The sequence below is a fragment of the Triticum aestivum genome, chromosome 4A, assembly GCF_018294505.1.
Source record: "Triticum aestivum cultivar Chinese Spring chromosome 4A, IWGSC CS RefSeq v2.1, whole genome shotgun sequence".
Taxonomy (NCBI): domain Eukaryota; kingdom Viridiplantae; phylum Streptophyta; class Magnoliopsida; order Poales; family Poaceae; genus Triticum; species Triticum aestivum.
In genome coordinates this window covers 717,381,720-717,405,868 of record NC_057803.1, presented here as the reverse complement: position 1 = coordinate 717,405,868, position 24,149 = coordinate 717,381,720, and positions in this window count along the sequence as shown.

Genomic DNA, 24,149 nt, shown 5'->3' with positions numbered 1-24,149 from the left:
GGGTTACCAGACAGAAGCCCAAGTCCAAGCATGAAGATGGCGTCTCAACAAGGGGCCTATGGCCCACAGGCGACTTAAGGCCCGTTGTAGTAAACCGCCATAATGGCATGACTTGTATCATAAGGTAGACTTGATTAGTCATCGAGCCGGACATCGTTTATAAGCCGGCCGGGACTCTGTAGGCCGGAGGGCGTCAACCCGTGTATATAAGGGGACGACCCGCTAGCGGCTTAGGGCAAGAAACAACCTTTCGAGAACCGGGCATAGCGTATCTCGCTCCCTGGTCATCGAAACCTCAAGCAATACCAAACCAACTAGACGTAGGCTTTACCTTCACCGTAAGGGGCCGAACTAGTATAAAACCTCTCGTGTCCTTTGTCCCGATTAACCCCTTCAAGCTTCCTAGTTGCGATGGCTCCACGACTAAGTCCTTGCAAGAGGACAGCTGCCGTGACAATTCCACGACAGTTGGCGCCCACCGTGGGGCCAGCGCACGGTGGATTTGAGTTCTTGAAGGGCAGCTTTGAAGGGCTCAAGGGATACGCAGTGGGCCGGATGACCAAGAGTCATCGCGGCAAGATCTACATTGACAACGAAGGCTGGGGCCCCGAGGCCGACTCAATTGAGTACGGGTACCGGGTCCCCTTTGGCGGAATCCACGTCTTCATCGGCCGGATTGGTGAGCCGGGCCCAGAGCCGGACAGCTGCACCGACCTCATTGAGACGGCTCAGCGTGCGAGACCCTCCCAGATTCAACCTGTTATGAAGCATGCCTTTGTGGGCTATGTTCATGGAGAGGCACTTTCTGAAGGATCTAAAGATGGCGAAGAGACGGCCGTCCCATCAGATGATGACGTCCTCCGGCTCAACAGATTCTCTGTATCAGGTCCAAGAAGGCATGCTAGGGGGCTGTTCTGACGACTCTAGCGTTCCAGATTGCTTTGAGCCGTCAAGCTGGGCGGGACTCTTCATGGCTGGTACCCAACCTAGCCAAAACTCGACGGCTGCGACAGCAATGACGTCCAGGTCAGGAGCGGCCGGGGCAGGAGGCACCGCGCGCCCACCGGCTCAGGTGCTGATAGATCTTATGGACAAGTTGACGGCCCTGTTAACCCCCACGGTTATTCCTGCAAATCTAGATGAGCATAACGCAGAGGTGGCAAAGGTACGTGAGGAGAGAGCCCTGGCCAAGGAGGCCTTGCCGGCTGAGGACATCAGGCTAGCTGCGGAGCAGGCGGCTTTGGATGCACGGGCGCAGCGACTCCAGTCAGAGGCTTTCCAGCTTAATATGAATTTGAATGCGTCCAATGAGGTGATGAGAAGGAGACATCAGAAGACCCAGTCCCGTCTGCCTCCGGTTTATGAACCTCGGAATCTTTTCACGACACCCGGAGCTGGTCCTAGCAATCCGCCTGAAGCCAATCAATTTATGACAGCCGGAGAAGGAGGGCCCGTTCAGCCTCGAGAGACGGCACCTCTTCACGGGAGCATGGCCCCGCCCCGATATATACCGACACCTCCGGGACACTTTTCCAACCCCATGGAGAACCTGATAGCAGCATCGGTGCGTCTGGCGGCTCTTCCAGTGGATGGTGATGACCCGACGGCGATGGAAACCCGGAGGGTTAGGGATCTTCTTCAGACGGCCTTGGCACAACAAGAGACCTATTCTTACAGCAAGGACAGGATTCATTCCACTCCTCAGCCATGGATAGCACCTCTTCCAAACCGGAGTCCAAGTTACAGCTGGCACATGGAGTCAGAAGCTTTATCAAGCAATGCCCAGCATCGCAACCAACCCGGCGGCTATAACCCGGTGCAGGATAGATTGTGTCAGGAGGATGAACGTGCGGCTCAATTAGCGGCTCAGCAGACGGCATATGATGGTCTCCCAGAGTATCCAATGACTTCTGTTGGAGCAGGGGTGGCCACTAGAACCGGTGGTGTCCCTTGTCTGGTGCCGGCTCTGCGAGATGTGCGTCTACCCAAGGATTTCAAGGGTCCTTGAAAGGTGCCGAATTACACGGACGACTTACAGCCGGGGGCATGGATTGAAAGCTACGAGATGGCCATGGAGTTACTGGAAGTCGGCGACGCGGCAATGGCTAAGTATTTCACCATGATGTTAGATGGAACGGCCCGGTCTTGGTTGAAAATTTTGCCTCCTAATTCCATCAATTCATGGGCCGAGTTAAAGGCCCGGTTTATCCAGAACTTTAAAGATACTTGCAAGCAATCTATGTCCATTGTGCACTTGACCAACTGTAAGCAGGAGGAGGGTGAGTCCACAACTCATTGGGTGCGCCGGGTCAATGAAATAATACATTTATCTGATAAGATGGATGCCGGCTCTGCGGTACTTATGCTCCATCAGAATTGTCGTTTTGTGCCGCTGAAGCAGAAGCTGGGGCGCCTTAAGCGTGATTGCAATGACATGGGTACGCTGATGGCGGCTTTGGTTAAATATGCCGATTCTGATACTACTGATGATCCCGTGTCTGAGGAGGAAAAGACAGGGAAGGGAAAGAAGAACGGCAACGGAAAGGGTCAGCAGCAACAGTCGGTAAGTCAAGGTGGCAACAAGCGTAAGCCGGACGGTAACCCGGCGCTTGTGGCCAATGCTAATGCCCAAGGTAATAACAGGAAGCGTAAGGGGAGAGGACCTCCACGATCTGGTGGCTCAGGTCCATCTCTTGAGCAGGTTCTGAATGAGCCTTGTCCAAGACATGGTACTCGGGAAAATCCTGCCACCCACTTATGGAAGGACTGCGCGATCATGAAAGCTTTCAAGAATTCAAACATCTTTGATGGCAATCACGGATCAGGCGGCGGTTCAGGAGCAGGTGTTTTCCATGGCCCGGGTGGCGGCTCAAGTTCCGGTTTTCAAGGTGGTCAAGGTGGCTATAATCAGCAGCAGTCCGGTCAAGGAGGACAGCAGCAGCAGCAGTCAGGTTATCAGAGCCATCCAAAACAGTTAAACGGTGGGCAATACCATGTGTTTACCACTAACTTGTGTAAACATGACCAGAAGGTTCATAAAAGGGCTGTGAATTCGGTTGAACCGGCGGTTCCCCGTTATCTGAGGTGGTCAGAACAGCCTATGATTTGGAGTAGAGAAGATCAACCCCTCCGGGTTGATAACTCGGGTCAGTTGGCCTTGGTGGTGGCCCCTCAGGTTGGTGGGTATAAATTCACTAAGGTGCTCATGGACGGCGGAAGCAGCATCAATACTCTGTATTATGAGACCGTTCGCCGTATGGGTCTGACTGATAAGGACTTGAGGACGTCTAACACTGTTTTTAATGGGGTGGTACCTGGTAAGTCGGCATATCCCGTTGGAAAGATCGAGCTGGAAGTGGCTTTTGGAGACGAATATGATTCCAGGGCTGAGAAGCTGACATTTGAGGTAGTCAAAATCAGGAGCCCATATCACGCTCTGTTTGGACGGCCGGCTTATGCCAAGTTTATGGCACGGCCGTGTTATGTTTATCTGCAGCTCAAGATGCCGGGTTACAAGGGCACCATCACTGTGCATGGGAGCTGAAAGGTGGCCTTGGAGTGCGAGGAAGGCGATGCGGCTTATGCTGAATCCGTTTGTGCCGAAGAGGAGCTGAAGTTTTATCAGACTAATGTTGACCCGGCAGATATGACCTCTTTGAAGAAGCCAACCACAGAGCAAGACTCGGCGTTGAAATTTAAGTCGGCCGCCGAGACAAAACTGGTTGACTTCACTTCACTCCAGGCGACTCTTCCAAGCAGTTCAGCATCAGTACCAATTTGGATCCCAAATAGGAAAGCACGCTCATCGAGTTCATCCGTGAGAATCGGGACATCTTTGCATGGAAACCTTCTGACATGCCGGGTATCCCAAGGGAACTCGCTGAGCACACTCTTAATATTGATCCAAAGTATAAGTCGGTCAGGCAGTTTCCCCGGCGATTTAATGAGGAAAGGCGGAAGGCTATAGGGGAGGAGGTCGCTCGGCTCTTAGCGGCCGGGTTCATCGTGGAAGTTTTTCACCCGGAGTGGTTGGCTAACCCGGTGCTTGTGCTCAAGAAGAATGGCACATGGCGGATGTGTGTGGATTATACGGACTTAAATAAAGCTTGTACGGCTAATCCCTTTGCTCTACCCCGCATTGATCAAATCATCGATGCCATAGCGGGTTGCGAACGGTTGAGTTTTTTGGATGCTTACTCTGGTTATCATTAGATCAAGATGGCAGTTAAGGACCAGGAGAAGACGGCTTTCATTACTCCATTTGGAGCCTTCTGCTATGTGTCTATGCCGTTTGGGCTCAAGAGTGCCCAGGCGACTTATCAGCGGTGTGTGCAGAATTGTCTCCACAATCAGATTGGGCGCAATGTTCATGCTTATGTGGATGACATTGTGGTGAAGTCCAGAGAGAAGGAAACCTTGATCTCCGATTTAAAGGAAACCTTTGATAATCTCTAGGTCTACAAGATGATGCTTAACCCGGACAAGTTTGTATTTGGTGTACCTCCAGGCAAACTTTTGGGATTCCTGGTCTCAAGCAGGGGCATTGAAGCTAACCCGAAGAAGATCAAGGCGATTACCTCTCTGGCTAAACCGACATGCATCAATGATGTTCAGCGATTGGCGGGTCGCGTTGCTGCTTTAAGCCGATTCATAAGCCGGCTAGGGGAGAAGGCTCTACCGCTGTATCAGATGATGAATAAAACAGACACCTTTGTCTGGAGTGAGGCTGCTGATGCTGCCTTTGAAGATTTAAAGAGACAATTGGCTGAGCCACCGGTTCTTGCAGCTCCGATTAATAAAGAGCCATTGTTATTGTATGTTGCTGCTAACTCACGTGCGGTTAGTGTGGCCATCGTGGTGGAGCGTAAGGAGACTGGCAAGGAGCATCCGGTTCAGCGGCCGGTTTATTACATCAGTGAGGTGCTCATTGAGTCCAAGCAAAGGTATCCGCATTGGCAGACACTGGTTTATGGGGTGTTCATGGCGAGCCGGAAGCTAAAGCAGTACTTCCTGGGTCATCCTATAACTGTGGTAAGTTCAGCCCCCTTGGGAGACATCATCCAGAATAGGGAAGCCACAGGACAAGTTGCCAAGTGGGCCATCGAGCTTGGGCCTCACGGTTCGAAGTATATGCCGCGCACGGCTATCAAGTCTCAAGCCCTAGTGGACTTTATCAATGATTGGACGGAGTTGCAGGCACCAGAGGAGAAGCCGGATAACACGTATTGGACTATTCACTTCGATGGGTCCAGGCAGTTGGAGGGCTCGGGGGCTGGGGTTGTTTTAACTTCCCCCCGAGGTGACAAATTTTGTTATGTGCTCCGGCTTATGTTTCCCTGTACTAACAATGCGGCTGAATATGAGGCTTTACTCCGGATGGCCAAAGAGATGAATTTGAGCCAGGTAAGATGCTTGGGCGATTCAGACCTCGTCGCTCAACTGGTGTCAGGCACGTGGGATTCTAAGGATCCCCTCATGGCGGCTTATCGTCATGAAGTTGATGCGGTGGCTGGGCACTTCAATAGTTATCAAGTAGAGCACATTGATCGAAGGAAGAATGAGGCGGCTGATGCTTTAAGCCGGCTGGGGTCTCAGCGTAAGCCGGTGCCGCCTAATACTTTTCTTAACAATTTTCATAACCCTTATGTCAGAGTGCCTACAGAGGAAGAGCTTGCAATGCCAGACCCGGAGGCGCAGCTGGTGGCGGCTCTCCATGCCATCCCTGACTGGACGGTCCCATACTTAGCCTATATGACCCGGGGAGAACTGCCTGAGGAAGAGACCTTGGCAAGACAAATTGTCAGGCGGTCCAAATCCATGACGATTGTTCACGGCGAGTTGCATCACCATAGCGTCACTGGGGCGTTTCAGCGTTGTGTGTCACCTACAGAGGGTCAGGAGATACTTCGTGAGATTCATGAAGGTGATTGCGGTCATCATGCCGGTTCAAAGTCTCTGGTAGCCAAGGCTTTTCGTCATGGTTTTTATTGGCTGACGGCTCATGCTGATGCGGAGGATCTGGTCAACAAATGTGACGGATGTCAAAAATTCTCACGACGAGCTCATGTGCCGGCTCAAGAATTGAGGATGATTCCAATTACTTGGCCGTTTGCAATCTGGGGGTTTGATATGGTTGGACCTTTCAAAAGGTCTAAAGATAAGAAGACACACCTGTTGGTGGCAGTGGATAAATTCACCAAGTGGGTTGAAGCAGAGCCGGTCAGTAAGTGTGATGCAGCCACGGCGGTTCAGTTTATCAAAAAGGTGATCTTTCGTTTTGGTTTTCCGCACATTATTATAACTGATAATGGCACTAATCTCTCCAAGGGTGCCATGGAAGAGTTCTGTCAACAAGAGCACATCCGTCTTGATGTTTTGGCTGTTGCTCACCCCCAGTCTAATGGTCAGGCAGAAAGAGCTAATCAACAGATCTTGAAAGGTATCAAACCCCGGCTCTTAGTTCCTTTACAGCGAACTCCGGGTTGTTGGGTGGAGGAGTTACCCTCTGTACAACGCCTAACAGGTCTACTGGTTATACACCTTTCTTCATGGTGTACGAAGCAGAGGCGGTTCTGCCAAGTGACATCCGGCATGATTCACCACGAGTGGCGGCTTACATTGAGGCTGATAATGAAAAAGCTCGTCGGGATGCACTTGATTTGTTGGATGAAGAGCGAGACTTGGAAATAGCCCGCTCGGCGATTTACTAGCAAGACCTGCGCCGTTATCACAGCCGCCGGGTTAGAAGCAGAGCTTTCCAGGAAGGCGATTTAGTGCTCCGGCTCATCCAGGACCAATCTGATATGCACAAGTTGTCCCCTCCTTGGGAAGGACCTTTTGTGGTTAGCAAGAATCTCAACAACGGGTCATATTACCTCATTGATATTCGAGAGCACAAAGACTCACGTAAGTCGAGGAGGAGACCCGCCGGCCGTGGAACATAGCGCATCTCCAGCCCTACTATACTTAAGCCACCGGCTTTCAGAGTATATTTGTTTTTCCTTTTTAGCAATGTATATATTATATAAAGCAATAAAGCAGGACCTCTTTCCTTTCCATCCTACAAGGTTTATGTGTCTTCCTTACCAGGTGGTGGAAACGACTAACAGGGAGCGGATCATATCTGAATCCGGTTTTCCCTTTGGTCCGGCTTATGATCATATCTGAATCAAGCCATGGTCACTTGGGGGCTTCCTGTTCAAACATAGGTCGTATTCGAACCAAAGAGAACATAGTTGTCAATACCCACTTGATCGGCATACTGCCAAACCCACTTGGGGGCTTCTTGATCACATTTGAATCATAGCTTAACCCCTTTGGGTCTGACGTGGATCGTATTCAAATCAGCGTCATTAAATAACTCTCAGGATCACTTGGGTGCTTCCTGTTCAAACATAGGTCGTATTCGAACCAAAGAGAGCATAGCTGTCGATACTCACTTGATCGGCATCGCCAAAGCCATTGGGGGCTATATGATCGTATCCGAATCTTAGCTTAACCCCTTTGGAATGGTTCTACTGATCGTATTCGAATCAGAGGCCTTTGAAAATTAAGTTTACCTTACTCTATAAGAGTGAATAATATTAAGGGCCAGGTAAACGTTATATGTGCCAATTTTCAGAAGTTAAGTATAATTGTCTGTTTTTTGGAACAGGTAAGCCGGTAATGTACGCCTTAAACCGGCTGATACTTATGATGTTTTGGTTCATACTCCGGGTTAATATTATTTTATGTGACCCCGGATGTGGTGAGATGCCAAAGGAATTTTTTGTTTTAATGCACAGGGTAAAGCAAAAAACTTTTGGATGTTAAGAAGCAACTCAAGTAAGCCGGCAGGGTGCAATAATAAGTGGCTTGAGACATTGTTAAGCACCACAAACATGCGCGAAGGCATGACAGAGTTAAGAAGTGTTTCTACCCTATTACAAGACTCCCCGAGTCCGAATAATGAGGTATTATTTTATCACAGACTTAGTGTCAGGCGGGTTACTCCTTTGGTGGACTTGACGACTCCGGGTTATCCTTCTCCGCCTCTTCGTCTGCTGCTTTGTCCTGGAAGGTTGACGAGATCCAGTCAATGCCGCTTAAGGCTTCAAATTCAGCTTCATCATCTATTAAACTAGCCGGGTCAACTCAGGAGCAAAGGTATGCTTATGATTTGGAGGGATCAGGCTGACATCATCATAATGAGGAGTTGGAATCCTCCGGTTGTCATGGTCGTAACCCGGCTGGTACTTTGTAAGATCAATATCGTTGCCGATGATGGTGGCCACAGGACGTATGACTCTCACACAGGTGGTGAAGTCTGATTGACTGAATGCAGAGCCGTCCTCCTTTAAGCTGGGGTATCCAAGAGCAATATCGCTTAAGTCTAGCTCTGGAGCCAATGCTTTGGCCCGGCTTAAGGCGGCTATGGCCCCGGCTCTACCAGATGCTCGCCTTAACTCCAGAATCCATTGAGGTAACACGGCAAGCCGCTTGAGTACATCCTGCACGAGATAAGGAGTATCATTTGATAAAGCCACAACGGCCAAAGCACGTTGTGACCCGGTGTACAGCTGTTCCACTAGAGTGTACACCGCCTTAAGCTTGATCAGCATATTCTGCTTCAGGTTGGTACTCCTGGGACCTGCGTTTATGCATATAAGATTAAGCCGGAGATCATATCTGAAACAGTTATCAAATGAATCATGGTGATGTTCAAAAGTTACACATAGTCACTTACCAAAAATTGCTGAGACCATTTGGGATATCTGGTTTTTTAAGCCGGACAATTCGGCAGTTGCTTCAGCAAGAGCTGCTTCTGCTGTCTCGGCCCGGGTCACAAGTGAAGATTTTTCATCCGCCCAGGCCTGCTTCTCCGCGTCAAAATCCTTCTTCAATTTTTCTTGCTCAGAGATGCTGAAGGCGAATTTGGAGTCGGCTTTTTGAATCTCAAGCTCTTGGGCCGCCAGCCGGGTCTTCAGATCAGCAAACTGCAATTCAAAGTGACTGGTGGAGACCTGCAACACGCCGGGTTATGGTAAGGTATTATTAAAGTCTCAAGCACTTTACAAGTAAAGACCCTTGACACTTGGGGGCTAATGTATGCTGAAGCAAATTTTACTTTGTAATGTCAGATTATGCATATTAAAGTCTCAAGTACTTTACAAGTAAAAATACTTGACACTTGGGGGCTAATGTGTATCCCTTCTTTAAAAAGTTGCTATATTACAGCCGGGTTCAATATGCATTCTTGTAAACCGGGTGAGCTAACAGTAAGCCGATATCTAAGTCTACGGCATATTTACATATAAGCAGTAGACTTGGGGGTTGGTACAGTAAGTAAGATTCAGGAGAAATGATATAAGTTATACCTCAGATTTATGCTGTATCTGTTTCACCATGTCAATTTCCAGGTCGCAGCTGTTATGCACTTGATTCAGATAGCCTGAGACTATATCGCCAATGCTTAAGTGGGTATAATCAGCGATGTCCTCTTTGGTCTTCCGGCTTTTGACAAGTTCTTCCTTAGCGGTGCACCTGGCAAGAACAGTAGGCCGCCCCGGCTCAACATACTGGTTTTTCAAGTATTCAACTTCCGGTTCAGCCGTCCGGACCGGGATAGGAATTTCCGGTTTATCGGAGTTATCGACAGTGTTTTCTTGAGGCGGGTCGGAAGATGGTGTCGGAATTTCGTGGGCCGGCTCAGGAAGAGGCTGATGAGTAGAAGCATCAGGGGTAGTGGTTCTGGTTTCCGGCTCCGTTGCTACCGGGTCTTCAATCGGCTTATTCTTCTTGGCTCTCTTACTGGGCTTCGCCTGCAGACTGTGAATAAAACAAAGAGATGAGTACAAAATATGAGTAAGGCAAAGCATGAGGATAACAAAGGTATGTTACCTAGGGGCAGTCTTGAAAGCCGGCATGTTGGATTGCATAGACTCGCCAGAAGAAGGAGAGGTATCCTGATAATTGGAGTCAGATGAATTGAGAGGCTGGCGAATTAAACCCGCCAAAGGATAAACAGAACGCAAAGCGGAGATGACCTCAGTTCGACGCTTCCTGCTTACGTCAGGTAAGCCGGAAGAAAGCTCTACATCCTTGCTTGTCCGGGTTTGCCTCCGGTTCTCAAGCTGTTGTTGCTTCAAAAGAAATTGAGGATCTTGATAAGCTAAGGAATGTGAAAATCTTATTTTTCGGGTCACCCGCCGGGTTTTGTGCTTTGGCAAAGGCTCTGAGTCGGAGGAAATTATAGTTACCTCTTCGCCATGAGCTTGGCTGTTTCCAGTGTCTTCCTGAAAGGCGGAAATATCAATAAAACAGTAACAAAGGAGTTAAAGAGAATAAGAGATTACCTCTTCCTCGTCTGAAGAAGAGTCATCCAATTTGTGTAATTTAGAGGCGCTGGGTTTCTTCTTCTTTGAAGTCCCTGTCTTGGCGTTTTTCCTTTCATTTTTCTTGGCTGCTCTGGCTTGTTGGGCGGCCTCGTGGTCATATTTGACTTTCCAGAAATCATCGCTGGCCTGTGAGAAAGATAAGGAATTATAAGTATAAGGAGGTAAACATATTAAGAGTATTTATTAAAGATTGGTAACTTACTGCAGGGGCCGGGTTCTTTTTGCAGAAGGGAAGTAACCCGAAGGTATTGTTGATAACAGTACCCTCCTTCAGCAATGACTGGTTTGTAGCATCTGCTACGTCATCTAGTAAGTCATCAGAACTGTGGCGCATTGGGTCGTTCTAGTCACCTGTATAAGTGCACATTAAGATGGAGCGGCGGCTTAATGGGAGTATACGCCAAGTAACCCAGACCCGGACCAAGTCGATGCCGTTTAAGCCATTTCCCAGATGGGCTTTAATCTTCTTGATGGTGGGGTTGAGCGGCAGACGTTCAACAGCGGACAGTTTATCCGCCAGCGGGTGGTTAGACTCAAGTCGCAGGGCGCGAAAGCCGGGCAGAGGTGGCTCATCAGCTGGGGAAGTATCCTGACAATAGAACCATGACTGGTTCCAATATTTGGGGTGACTCGGAAGCTCAGCATAAGGAAACAGACAATCTCTCCGTCGCTGGATCGAGATACCACCAAGTTCAAGACTCGGACCGTTGGTGCGCTCATTCTGCCGGTTCAAGTAGAACAGTTCTCTGAATAAGAGCAGGCTTGGTTCCTCTCCCAGGTACACCTCACAGAATACTTGGAAATTGCAAAGATTGGACACGGAATTGGGTCCAATGTCTTGAGGCCTAAGGTTAAAGAAATTTAAAACTTCTCTGAAGAACTTTGAGCCGGGAGGGGCAAATCCCTGGCTCATGTGATCGTGAAAACTATTACTTCCCCTTCTTTGGGTTGAGGCTTCTCTTTAGATGGGTCAGGGACACGATAAGACATGACTTCCATCTTTGGCAAATGACCAGATTTCACAAATTCAGCCAGTTTGCTTTTGGTGACAGTGGATGGGACCCAGTTGCAGGTTACAGGAGCTTTGGTCGACTTAGGCCCCATGACAACAGATTGGCCTATTGCAAAATAAGAAGTTCCCGCTTAAATTTTAACCCGGAAGAACATATTCAAATTGCTGAAGGTAGCGGCTTAAAGGGGCCTAATGACATAAGGATAATTGGGCAACACTATTTAAGCCGCCTCAAGCCTTAGCAACAGTTCAAAAGTTTTAAAGACCTGAGAAGGTGCCAAGGTTTACAGATCAAGCGGGATGCATTTAAACCGGATATTTGGACAGTTATGTTGAAGGCATTTAACATAAGAAGTGTTCCGAGTGATAAAAACAGGTTTCATAAGTTACAACGATTATTTTGGATCAAATGGTCGTCCTGAAAAGAAAAATTGCTAGACCTAAAACGAGTGCAGAGAAGTTCATACACTCGAAAGAAGCTTGTGAACAAAGGAAAAGGGATCTGTTTGCATATAAAATGGGGGTGAAACAATTACCGCAGCAGTTCTATACCATCTAACGATCAGAAAAGGGCGTTGGGGGTGAGATCTATCAAGGGTTCGTAGCAGGCGGCGATGAACACCGACGAGCTCGACGAAAACTATGATACAGATCTAAGAGAGGAAAGGAAAGGGACTTACAGGTCTGGAGGTGCTGCGGAGGTTCACCGGCGTGTTTCTGGACCGATTCAGGTTGATGCGGCGGCCTGGGTCGGAGAAGACGAGAAGCTTGACGGCGGCGGCGGCGGAGCTCGAGAGGAGGCAAGAGGAAGGAGATGACTAGAAGGGGGGAAAATGAAACCCAGGTCGTGCCTATTTATAAGGAGAGCATAACTGAGACGGTGCGGGAAACGAGGAGATAAGAATTACTACCCAGCGGCCCCGATGCCTCGATTCTCGGAACAGGCAATAAAGACAAAGATCCATTGAGCCGATTCGGTGGGATAAAAGGAAAGATGACGTCATGACGGGTTAACACGGATCCAAAGAATGACGTCACGCCGGGTTAAACAAAGTCTTTTTGCGCAGTCCGAAGACTGAAGATTTATGTTTTAAGTTATTTTAAGATTGACATGAACAGGTTCAAATCAATCTGGGGCCTAATGTTGGGGATATAACTGTTTGTGTAAGCCGCCCAGGAGGGGCCGGGTTACACAAAGAGGTTACCAGACAGAAGCCCAAGTCCAAGCATGAAGATGGCGTCTCAACAAGGGGCCTAAGACCCATAGGCGACTTAAGGCCCGTTGTAGTAAACCGCCATAATGGCATGACTTGTATCATAAGGTAGACTTGATTAGTCACCGAGCCGGACATCGTTTATAAGCCGGCCGGGACTCTGTAGGCCGGAGGGCGTCAACCCGTGTATATAAGGGGACGACCCGCTAGTGGCTTAGGGCAAGAAACAACCTTTCGAGAACCGGGCATAGCGTATCTCGCTCCCTGGTCATCGAAACCTCAAGCAATACCAACCCAACTAGACGTAGGCTTTACCTTCACCGTAAGGGGCCGAACTAGTATAAAACCTCTCGTGTTCTTTGTCCCGATTAACCCCTTCAAGCTTCCTAGTTGCGATGGCTCCACAACTAAGTCCTTGCAAGAGGACATCTGCCGTGACAATTCCATGACACCCACGATGTTTCTTTTTTCCTGAAAGAACTATGTGGCGCTTTGGATCTTCGTATGATCCATTCGCTTCCTTATCTTTTCTTTTTCTCGGCCTGGTAGACATGTCTTTTACATAAAAAACCTGCGCCACATCATTGGCTAGGACGAATGGTTCGTCTGCATACGCAAGATTGTTGAGATCCACTGTTGTCATTCTGTACTGCGGGTCTTCCGTTACCCCGCCTCGTGTCATATTGACCCATTTGCACCGAAACAAAGGGACCTTCAAATCACCTCCATAGTTAAGTTCCCATATGTCCACTATGTAACCATAATATGTTTCCTTTCCCGTGTTGGTTGTTGCATCAAAGCAGACACCACTGTTTTGGTTGGTGCTCTTCTTATCTTGGGCGATCGTGTAAAATGTATTCCCATTTATCTGGTACCCTTTGAAAGTCATTATATTCGAAGATGGTAACTGGGACAGCGAGTACAGGTCATTTTGAATATCGCCATCATTCAGGGCACGTTTCTGCAACCAACCGGCGAAAGTCCTCGTTTGTTCGCGTGTAATCCAGTCGTCAGACTTCTACGGACGAAGCCACCAAGGCGGAATTCTGTAGAACTGTGTAGTGTGCTTCAGTGAGAGAATGCCCGTCCATACATATTATTTCATGCCCTCCTAGCGTGCCTTTTCCTTCCAGTCTGCCCTTATGCCGCGATTCAGGAACACCAATCGGCCTAAGGTCAGGAATAAAGTCAATACAAAACTCAATGACCTCCTCATTTTCATGGCCCTTCGAGATGCTTCCTTCTGGCCTAGCACGGTTATGAACATATTTCTTCAAGACTCCCATGAACCTCTCAAAGGGGAACATATTGTGTAGAAATACAGGACCCAAAACGTTAATCTCTTCGCAAAAGGTGAACTAGGATGTGCGTCATGATGTTGAAGAAGGATGGTGGGAACACCAACTCGAAACTGACAAGACATTGCACCAAGTCATTCTGTAACCTTGGTATGATTTCTGGATCGATTACCTTCTGAGAGATTGCATTGAGGAATGCACATAGCATCACAATGGCTAATCGAATGTTTTCCGGTAGAAGCCCCGTCAATGCAACCGGAAGGAGTTGCGTCATAATCACATGGCAGTCATGAGACTTTAGGTTCTGGAACTTTTTCTCTGCCATATTTATTATTCCCTTTATATTCGACGAGAAGCCAGATGGTACCTTCATGCTGAGCAGGCATTCAAAGAAGATTTCCTTCTCTTCTTTGGTAAGAGTGTAGCTGGCTTGACCCTGATGTATGTCGTATTTTCCGTGCATACGTTGCTGGTCCTCCCGTGCCTCTGGTGTATCTTTTGTCTTCCCATACACGCCCAAAAAGCCAAGCAGGGTCACGCAAAGATTCTTCGTCACGTGCATCACGTCGATTGCGGAGTGGACCTCTAGGTCTTTCCAGTATGGTAGGTCCCAAAATATAGATTTCTTCTTCCACATGGGTGCACGTCCGTCAGCGTCCTTCGGAACAGGTTGTCCACTAGGACCCTTTCCAAAGATTACCTTCAAATCCTTGACCATATCATGTACATCAGCACCAGTACAGTGGCGAGGCTTCGTCTGGTGATCTGCCTCACCTTTGAAATGCTTGCCTTTCTTTCTTATGGGATGCCTTGTCGGAAGAAATCGACGATGTCCCAGGTACACATTCTTCCTACAACTATCCAAATATATACTGTCAGTATAATCCAAACAGTGCATGCATCCACGGTATCCCTTGTTTGTCTGTCCTGAAAGGTTACTGAGAGCAGGCCAATCATTAATGGTCACGAACAGCAACGCCTTTAGGTCAAATTCTTCCTGTCTGTGCTCATCCCACGCACGTACACCTGTTCCATTCCACAGCTGTAATTGTTCTTCAACTAATGGCCTTAGGTACACATCAATGTCGTTGTCGGGTTGCTTAGGGCCTTGGATGAGCACTGGCATCATAATGAACTTCCGCTTCATGCACAACCAAGGAGGAAGGTTATACAAACATAGAGTCACAGGCCATGTGCTATGGTTGCTGCTCTGCTCCCCAAAAGGATTAATGCCATTTGCGCTTAGACCAAACCATACGTTCCTTGGGTCACCTGTAAACTCCTCCCAGTACTTTCTCTCGATTTTTCTCTACTGCGAACCGTCAGCGGGTACTCTCAACTTTTCGTCTTTCTTACGGTCTTCTGCGTGCCACCGCATCGCCTTCGCATGCTCTTTGTTTTGGAACAAATATTTCAACCATGGTATTATAGGAGCATACCACATCACCTTGGCAGGAATCTTCTTCCTGGGGCGCTCGCCCTCGACATCACTAGGGTCATCGCGACTGATCTTATAACGCAATGCACCGCATACCGGGCAAGCGTTCAAATCCTCGTACTCACCGTGGTAAAGGATGCAGTCATTAGGGCATGCATGTATCTTCTGCACCTCTAACCCTAGAGGGCAGACATCCTTCTTTGCTTCATACATACTCTCGGGCAATTCGTTGTCCTTTGGAAGCATATTCTTTATCATTACCAGCAACTTTCCAAATCCCTTGTCAGATACACCATTCTCTGCCTTCCATTGCAGCAATTCAAGTGTGGTGCCTAACTTTTTTTGTCAGCTTCGTAATTCGGGTACAACAATTTCTTGTGATCCTCTAACATGCGCTGCAACTTCGTCCTCTCCAGATCACTTGCGAAGTTTCTCTTTGCATCGGCAATGGCCCGACCTAGATCATCAGCGAGCTCATCTAATGCCTCTTCTTCAGCTTCTTCCCGCATTGCCGGCTAAGCTTCTTCCCCCATTGTTGTATCATCGTATTCAGGGAACCCATTGCCAGGATAGCCGTCGTCGTCCTCTTCTTCTTCATTTTCTTCCATCATAACCCCTATTTCTCCGTGCTTGGTCCAAACATTATAGTGGGCATGAAACCGGACTCAAATAGGTGGACGTGAATGGTTCTTGACGTAGAGTAATTGTGACCATTCTTACAGCCAGCACATGGACAAGGCATAAAACCATCCGCCCGCTTGTTTGCCTCAGCGGCAAGCAGAAAAGTATGCACGCCATTAATGAACTCGGGAGAGCATCGGTCATCATACATCCATTGTCGGCTCATCTTCATAACACAACACCGAATAGACCAAATTAATACAAGTTCATACATAAAGTTCATATACAACACTTAATTAAATGCAACATACAAATAACTCTCTGGCTAGAGAATTTAAATGCAACAACAAATGCGATCAAGATCACAACTAAGGTAACAATTGATCCAACAACATAATGATACCAAGCCACACTATCAATGGCATATTTTCTAATCTTTCTAATCTTCAACCTCATTTTCTCCATCTTGATCTTGTGATCATCGACGACATCGGCAACATGCAACTCCAATTCCATCTTCTCCCCCTCAATTCTTTTCAATTTTTCTTTCAAATACTCGTTTTCTCTTTCAATTAAATTTAACCTCTCGACAATAGGGTCGGTTGGAATTTCCGGTTCACATACCTCCTAGATAAAAATATCTATGTCAACTTGAATGGCATAATTTGTCATAAACACGAAATGCAACAACTAGTTTTAAAAGAGAATATACCACATACGAATCATGACAAGGATGAGGGCCGACGGGGATGGATATCAAAACCATGGCACTATGTATAACAAACAACGTACGAGTAAGATAATTATACGAGTAACTATATATCCAAATCACGCAAACATCAATTTGGTAATGTAAAACATTCATGAACAAGAGCCTCACCACAAGGTGGTGCCGGCGACGGGACGGTGCGGGCGATCGTCGGTGGTTACGACGGAGATTTAGAAGGCACTAAGTAAACCACACCTACATATGCAAACTAAGTGTTATTTTTGACCTCAAATTGCATATAGATCAAATACTAGCACATATATTTCCTTCCAAATTACTAAACTCACAAATTAATCACTATATAAAGCATTGCAAGAGCTAATCTAGCAATGAGAGATGAAAGGACAAAGTTGCTAACCTTTGTGATCATTTGAATGGATGGGGACCTTCAAATCTTGACAAATTTTGGGCAAAATGTGTGATGAGCTCGAGGAAGAGAAGGGAAGAACAGAGGAGGAGAGGGGAAAGGGGGGAAGAACAGAGCGAGCTCGGGTGGACGAAGGATTTATGTACGTCGACCTTTAGTACCGGTTCGTGCCACGAACCGGTACTACAGGTGCTGGACGGGCCCCAGACTGACAACATCCCGCCACCACTCTCTCTAGTACCGGTTCGTGGCACGAACCGGTGCTAAAGGTTTGCCACGAATCGGTACTAATGAGAGCTGCCGGCTAGACGTTGGAACCGGCACTAATGGACACATTAGTGCCGGCTCGAAATCAAACCGGCACTAATGTGTCTCAGATTAGCCCCTTTTTCTACTAGTGCATGCACCATGACACTTGGGGGCTAATGCAAAGTCATTTTTATTGGCCTGATTGAAGACCCGAGTCATCCCATTGTAATGAGCCGGCCCTTGGGGGCTACCAATTGCTCCTGTTAAAATTCAAGATACACAAGCCTTATTCCATTATATTGAAGGATCCACTGCTCAGTTGGTAAAGCACAAAACTCTTAACCTTGTGGACGTGGGTTCAAGCCCCAGGATGGGGTTTACATCATATGATATTATTTCCAATGAAAAGTCTCACCTCAGTATTATCTTACTAAGCCGGCTCTTGGGGGCTACACGTTACTGCTCAAATTTACATCATCATATTTACAAAGTCCCTGCTAATTATTACATAATGACCCGACACTTGGGGGCTAATGCATATTAATCCTTGCTAAAGAAAATTCTAGGACGACCCGGCTACACTACTATGACTATAGCCGACTCATGGGGGCTACACAACTGGATTTTATTTAAAGCCATGGTGATAAGTCCCGACTTATTCATGCTGATTAAACCGGCCCTTGGGGGCTACAGGTAATATGGATATAGGGGAGAAATATCTTCAAATTCTCAGTTTTGAGTAAATCAGATTGACCCGGTGTATGCAAAAATCATAAACCGGCGTCGGCGACAATTATGACTCGGCATCATCTATTTATAACCCAGCAATTTTGGTAATCATAAACCGGCAAGTTTTATATCTTCAAGCCGACTGAATATAAGTTGAATATTTGAAAACCAATATTTTTGTCAAGTTAGAGCATTGAAAGCCGACTCAAGTGGATTGTCTCTTACAATATTTCTCAACAAGAGACCAATATCAGAAATTGACTCTGAAGCTGGCCTTTGACCCGGATTTTTCAAAGGAAGTATCTGCATATTTTGCATTGCCAAAAATTGAACATATCTGCTAAAGAGATTTGCTATGAGATTATGGATACATATCAAGAAGGAGATGACAAGGACTTAAGGATGATCAAGTGCCGGCTTACAAACAATATTTAACTCCGAACACAACCTGTCAAATTTGTTCTTGTGTTTATATTGCAGATTAGTTTAACATGGATAAATCCAAATTAAACTAGGGGCTAATGTCGGGGATATACCCCGCGGTATGACCCGGCCGGTCTTGGCGCTTCACCATGACCCGCCGGAGGACTGGTGACTCACGGGTCTGGCGGCTCACTGGTCAGACGACTCATAAGCCTGACGACTCACAGATGACCCCGACGGCGGGTCAGATAGAAGACTAGGCCCAAGGCCCCGAAGGCCGGCTCATGTTATGGTGGGCCGGCTTAAGAGGAAAGGGATGACGAATATTTCCTTTACGCGGAAGCAAGACCCGGACTTGTATTCAACTTGTAAGAAAAGATAGACTAGCCCTAGTCCTACTAGGACTCCATATGTAACCCGCCCCGCCAACTTATATAAGGAGGGGGCAGGGCTCCCCAAAGAGGGACGGGCAAGAAGAACAATAATCTCTAGGGCTAGACACAACTAAAGGGAAGCCGGCTTATGCGGTGTCTCCCTGATGAGCATAATGAGATCTAACCACAAACAACATGTAGGCTATTACCGGATGATGTTTTCCGGGGCCCGAGGCTGTCTAAATCCTTGTCTTGTGAGGTCTCTTGTCCCGATCAACCCCTCTCAAACTACCGCATAGATGCGTTGGCCTCGCGACTAAGTCCTGACACTAAGGACATCTGCCGTGACAAATCCACGACAGACCTTGTATTCCAATTTTGCCTGCAAACTAGTATTTCAAAATTTGTCTAAGTATTTCTGGTCATGGTTCCATTGTTTCTGCCCAAGTACCGAGGTGTTGCGACTATGTCTATATACGTTTTTCATTACTATAATTCACTAATACTATCAGTTTGAAAATAAGTCATGGTTGCTTCAGGATCGCATGTTTTATCTTTCTAGATGGAAAGTATAAATCGACGATGTTTGTAGTTTTGAACTGATGAATGCAAGTTTTAATTCATGTATAGTTCAAAACACACACGCACGCACGCGCACGCACGCATACACACACGTTGAATGGGTGCAACACACTCCTTGGTGAAGCAATCTTTCAGTATATTGCAGGTCTGAAATTCTGTAGTAACGGAATCATCAAGTAGCAGGTACACTCTGTTTTATGAAAAAATATGTTTAGTAGATCATTGCAGTTCATTAAGCTTTGCCGACAACAAAATTTTACTAAATTTCATTTAAATTTCAGTTAAATTTCATTTGAATCTGGGGTCTTGTTTCGGCATGAATATTTTTCCGAAATTTCAGATATTTCCATTGGTCCCGAAATTTCTCCCATATCGAAATATTTTTCCTTGGTAATAATATATTGTTTGATATATAGATAGAGATGGACCAACTGAATGGACGCGGAGTTTTGGCTCCCGGGCTCATCTGCACCCATGCTTAGAAAACAATTCAAAAAATATATTAGAAAAATTCAAAAAATTCCAATTTTTTTTGTGGTGGTAGATAATTTGACGCGTGAGGTGCGCCCCAAAAATCAACTCATTTGAGCATCTGAGCAGCTCTCGGCAAAAAAGACAAAATCAGGGTCTGTAAAAATGTATACTGTTCACGCACTATTTTGACCCGATTTGTCTTTTTTGCCGAGAGCTGCTCAGATGTCCAAATGAGTTGAATTTTGGGGCGCACCTCACGTGTCAAATTATCTACCACCACAAAACAATTTGGAATTTTTTGAATTTTTCTAGTTTTTTTTTGAATTTTTGACTGAGCGGGAGCAGATGAGCCCGGGCTCCAGGATGAATTAGCGCAACTGAATCCTCTTCTCAGTTGGATTCAATAAGATGAGAACTCTTGTGAGCATTGTCTCCTTCTGCTTCTTCATCACTTGCAGAGAAAACATCCTCTTCATCACTTGCAGAGAAATCATCCTCTTCATCACTTGCAGAGAAGTCATCGTCTCCGAGGTTGATTAGAGCCTCGTCTTCTTCGTCAGGCACGTACGGAATGTAGCCATTACCTATGAGAAGAAGCCTTTCCTCGGGGGAAGCAACACGGAGACGGCGTTCGCTGGGGTCCATATCCGCCCATAGCTGCATGGGGTGTCGCATGACCTCTTCATTGGCCTTCTCCCTCGCCTCGAGATAGTCCTCATCGACCTCGTAGTAGCCATCATTCTTCAGTCCACTGATGACCTTCTGCCGAAACACCTCGAACTCTGCGTCCATCTTGGCAAAGTAGGCCGCATCCTCCTCGTGCTGCCGCTTCTTCTCCGCGATCAGCTCCGGCGGGTCGTAGTCGGCCAGGCAATCCAGGTAGTCGGCGCTGGGGAAAGGCTCCGGCTTCAGGGCGACTATGGTCATGATCTCGCTCTTCGTCAGCCGACGCTTAAATTTGCTTCCGCCTTGTGCTGCGGCTGCGGCTGCTGCTGGGGACATGGATGCACTGGCACCAGCCTGCTTGGGGACCACGGCTGACAGCTTCGCCTCCCCTAGCATCTTGTCGACCGCACCATCCCTCCTCGCTGATTCGAGCAGATCCAACGACGCCGGCTCCTCTTCTCCCGCCGCCGCAGAAGAAACCGCCGCCTCCTCCTCCTTTTTCTTCCACGCCATGGCCTTGGTAATGATCGTCGAGTGATCTCTCTCCTGTCGACGGTGGACAGCGTGTTTGGCAATATTTGGGAAGGGGAATGGGAGTTTAGAGGAGGGAGTTGTGTTGAGATTAGACATGGGATGAGTTATTTTATTCCCAATCCTCTGTTTGGTGCGTGATAGGAATTATGTGTGAGAATATGAGGAGAAATTGTACTCCCTTGTTTGGTTCATGGGAATTGACATGGGACTAGACAAGGGAAGTTAGGATGAAGGGTTAAGATTAACTCATTAAAACAATTCCCATCCAACTCCCACCCCCTCCCCTGTTAATAAAACGGTGGGAGTTGGAGTCTCAAGTCCCATGCCTATTCCCTTGTGAATTCCCAATACCTCCAACCAAACAACAGATTTGAAGTCTCGTACCCCTTCAATTCCCATTCCCTAACTCTAATTACCCCCAACCAAACACGGTTGCCCTGATTTGGGGATTGGGAGGAGATCGCGGCGCCGTCTCGATCTATATAAAGAAGTGGAAGAGGAACCAAGTCGGTATCGGCCATGCCCCGTGCCCCCGTTTACCACGCACCAGCCCCAGACTCCAAACTCAGACTACACGGATTCACATCCAGTCCACCGACGACACGCTGGGCAGGGCTCCTGCCTGACACTTCTTTTATCTTCTCTTTCCTTTTCCTTTTTCTAGCTAATTTTCTTTGGACTTTCTTTTACACTTTTTTGCAGGAATGAGTGTATATACTACTGTAGCTACCAAGAGAGATACAATCAGAGTTCATGGAACTCCGTTTCGAAATACTGCCGTTTTCACCCGTTCTCTATCTATAGCCGGCTAGCCACGCGCTAAGCCGTGACTCACAGCGTTGGCTTCGCAATTAAATTTCACAGCTGCCACATCTCTTTCCTATTTCCTGGACTAGTTCACATATATTGGGAGTTGCCCGGTGAACCAATGCGACGGCTTCAACCCAGTCAGCCTCTATGGTTAGTGCAAGCTCTACCGGAATAACTGGCTATACCGATGGCTGTTTCTATGCCGACGGCCGCCGTCAATATAGATGGACGTATGCCGATGGCCTGGGAAAAACCGTCGGTGCAGCCTATAAGATATCTGCAGGCAACAAAGATTGATGATCTAGTGAAATCCCTAAGTGCCATTCTCTTGTTCGTGCCGTCCCATCTAGATTAAACAAGCCATCGACATTGAGCATGGCCATGTCTGCTAGTGGCGACATCCACTTCTGGTGCACCTTCCGCCAGCCATCCAATTCATGACGAGCAAGCGCGCTACTCTGGACGCTTTAGAAAGTATTTGTAATTTCATTTCAATAACCATGAAAAAACTGGAAATAAAAACCACAAATTTGAAGTTAAATTATTGTTGGACCTTGAAACCCTAGAGTCTCTTGCTTGATTTCTTTTCCTCAGCTACGCCCAAGACTAACTGCGCCTCCAAAGCTGAGAAACACCGGCACTACTGGCTGCCTCGCCATGGATCAATGGGTAATTTCTTGGACCGAGACATGCAAACAACAATACAAGATGCATTTGAATTGGCATGTTGTATGTGTTGCTTTCCAAATCAATGCATTTGAACATTGAACTGACATTGAAATAGAAAAGGTGTGTATATGTATGGATTAAACCCAAATTGATGCATTTTTATATCAGCTTTATTTCATGTTATAGAGAAATAAGATGCAGATATATATGGAACGAGTGGATGAAGCAAACTATTGATTATGTATATTATTTTGAAACGCTTATTATTATTTACATTTGTTGTCATTTTAATATCTATTTTGTTTGACCCTTAAGCATTGATCTTCTGTTCTCTGTATATTGTGCATTCGAGAAGATTTTGTATGCTTTCGCATGAATTATTTCTCAGCTAGCTATGGGATATTTTTTTTTGATAGTTCTTTAGTGCTATTTTATTTTAGCGGCTCATTTTGTATTCCTTCTCGGGCCTCAAATTCCCGACGACGGCCGTGAGTATTTTGTGGTGGATATGCGGTGGTACTACTGTCGCACATGTTTTCTAATTACTAAGTGTGTGTGCGATAGGTGCTCCTATCACACAAGCTCTTCGGTAGTGCATTGTGTTCGATGTGTCTATCAACACCCATGTTTCTCTTCCGGAAACACGTGTGTGCGGTATGGACTTGTCGCACACATTTAACGATGCCGAAACATGTGTGCTATGGTGTGGATAATCGCACACGTTAGTCATCAGTGGAAACGTGTGTGCTGTAGGTTTCCATCACACAAGTTTTGCTTTTTGTAACTGTGCACCGTAATGACCCATGGACCAGCTGGGCTTTCCCAAAAATTAAATCCCTGCAATTTATAATTTTCCAGAATTTGAATTGGAAATTCTCCAATTTTGAACAACGCTCAACATAGATAGGTAGAGCGATGAGCATCATACACAGATTTGGATAGATCTTTCATCATACACAGACATTTGCAAGTAATATATATGAGTTAAATAAAATAGATAGAGATGAACCAAACGAGGAATCCTCTTCTCAGCTGGATTCGACAGGAGGAACAAGCTTGTGATCCTCGGCTCCTTCCCCTTCAAGGTCCTCTTCGTGGCTGAGCCGAGCATCATCCTCTTCACAGCCGCTCACGAAATCATCATCGCTCGGAATATCATCCAGAGGCTAGGGTTCCCCCTGCTCCCCTCCCGCCGCCGCCGACCCTCTTGCCGCCGCCAGCCGTCGGCCTCGCCCCCGCCTCCGCCCCCCTTCCGCCCTTCCCTTCCTCCGTCTAGGCCGCCTCGCGCCGCCTCCCCGGGAGGTGGCCGGGGCGGAGCTCGCGCCCCTCGCCCGCAGGTCCCCTCCTCCCCCGTCTCCCCCCGCCGCCGTCGGCGGGCGCCCCCGGCGCTGGCCCGGGTGGTGCCGACGGCGGCGGGCCCTCCAGTCCCCGCGCGCGCGTGCTCCCTTCCCGGGGCAGAGAGGCGGCGGCGGTGCAGCCCGGCTTGGCTGCGGTCCGGCGGCCCTGCGACGGCGGCCGGCGGCAGGCGTGGTGACGGCGCCGTT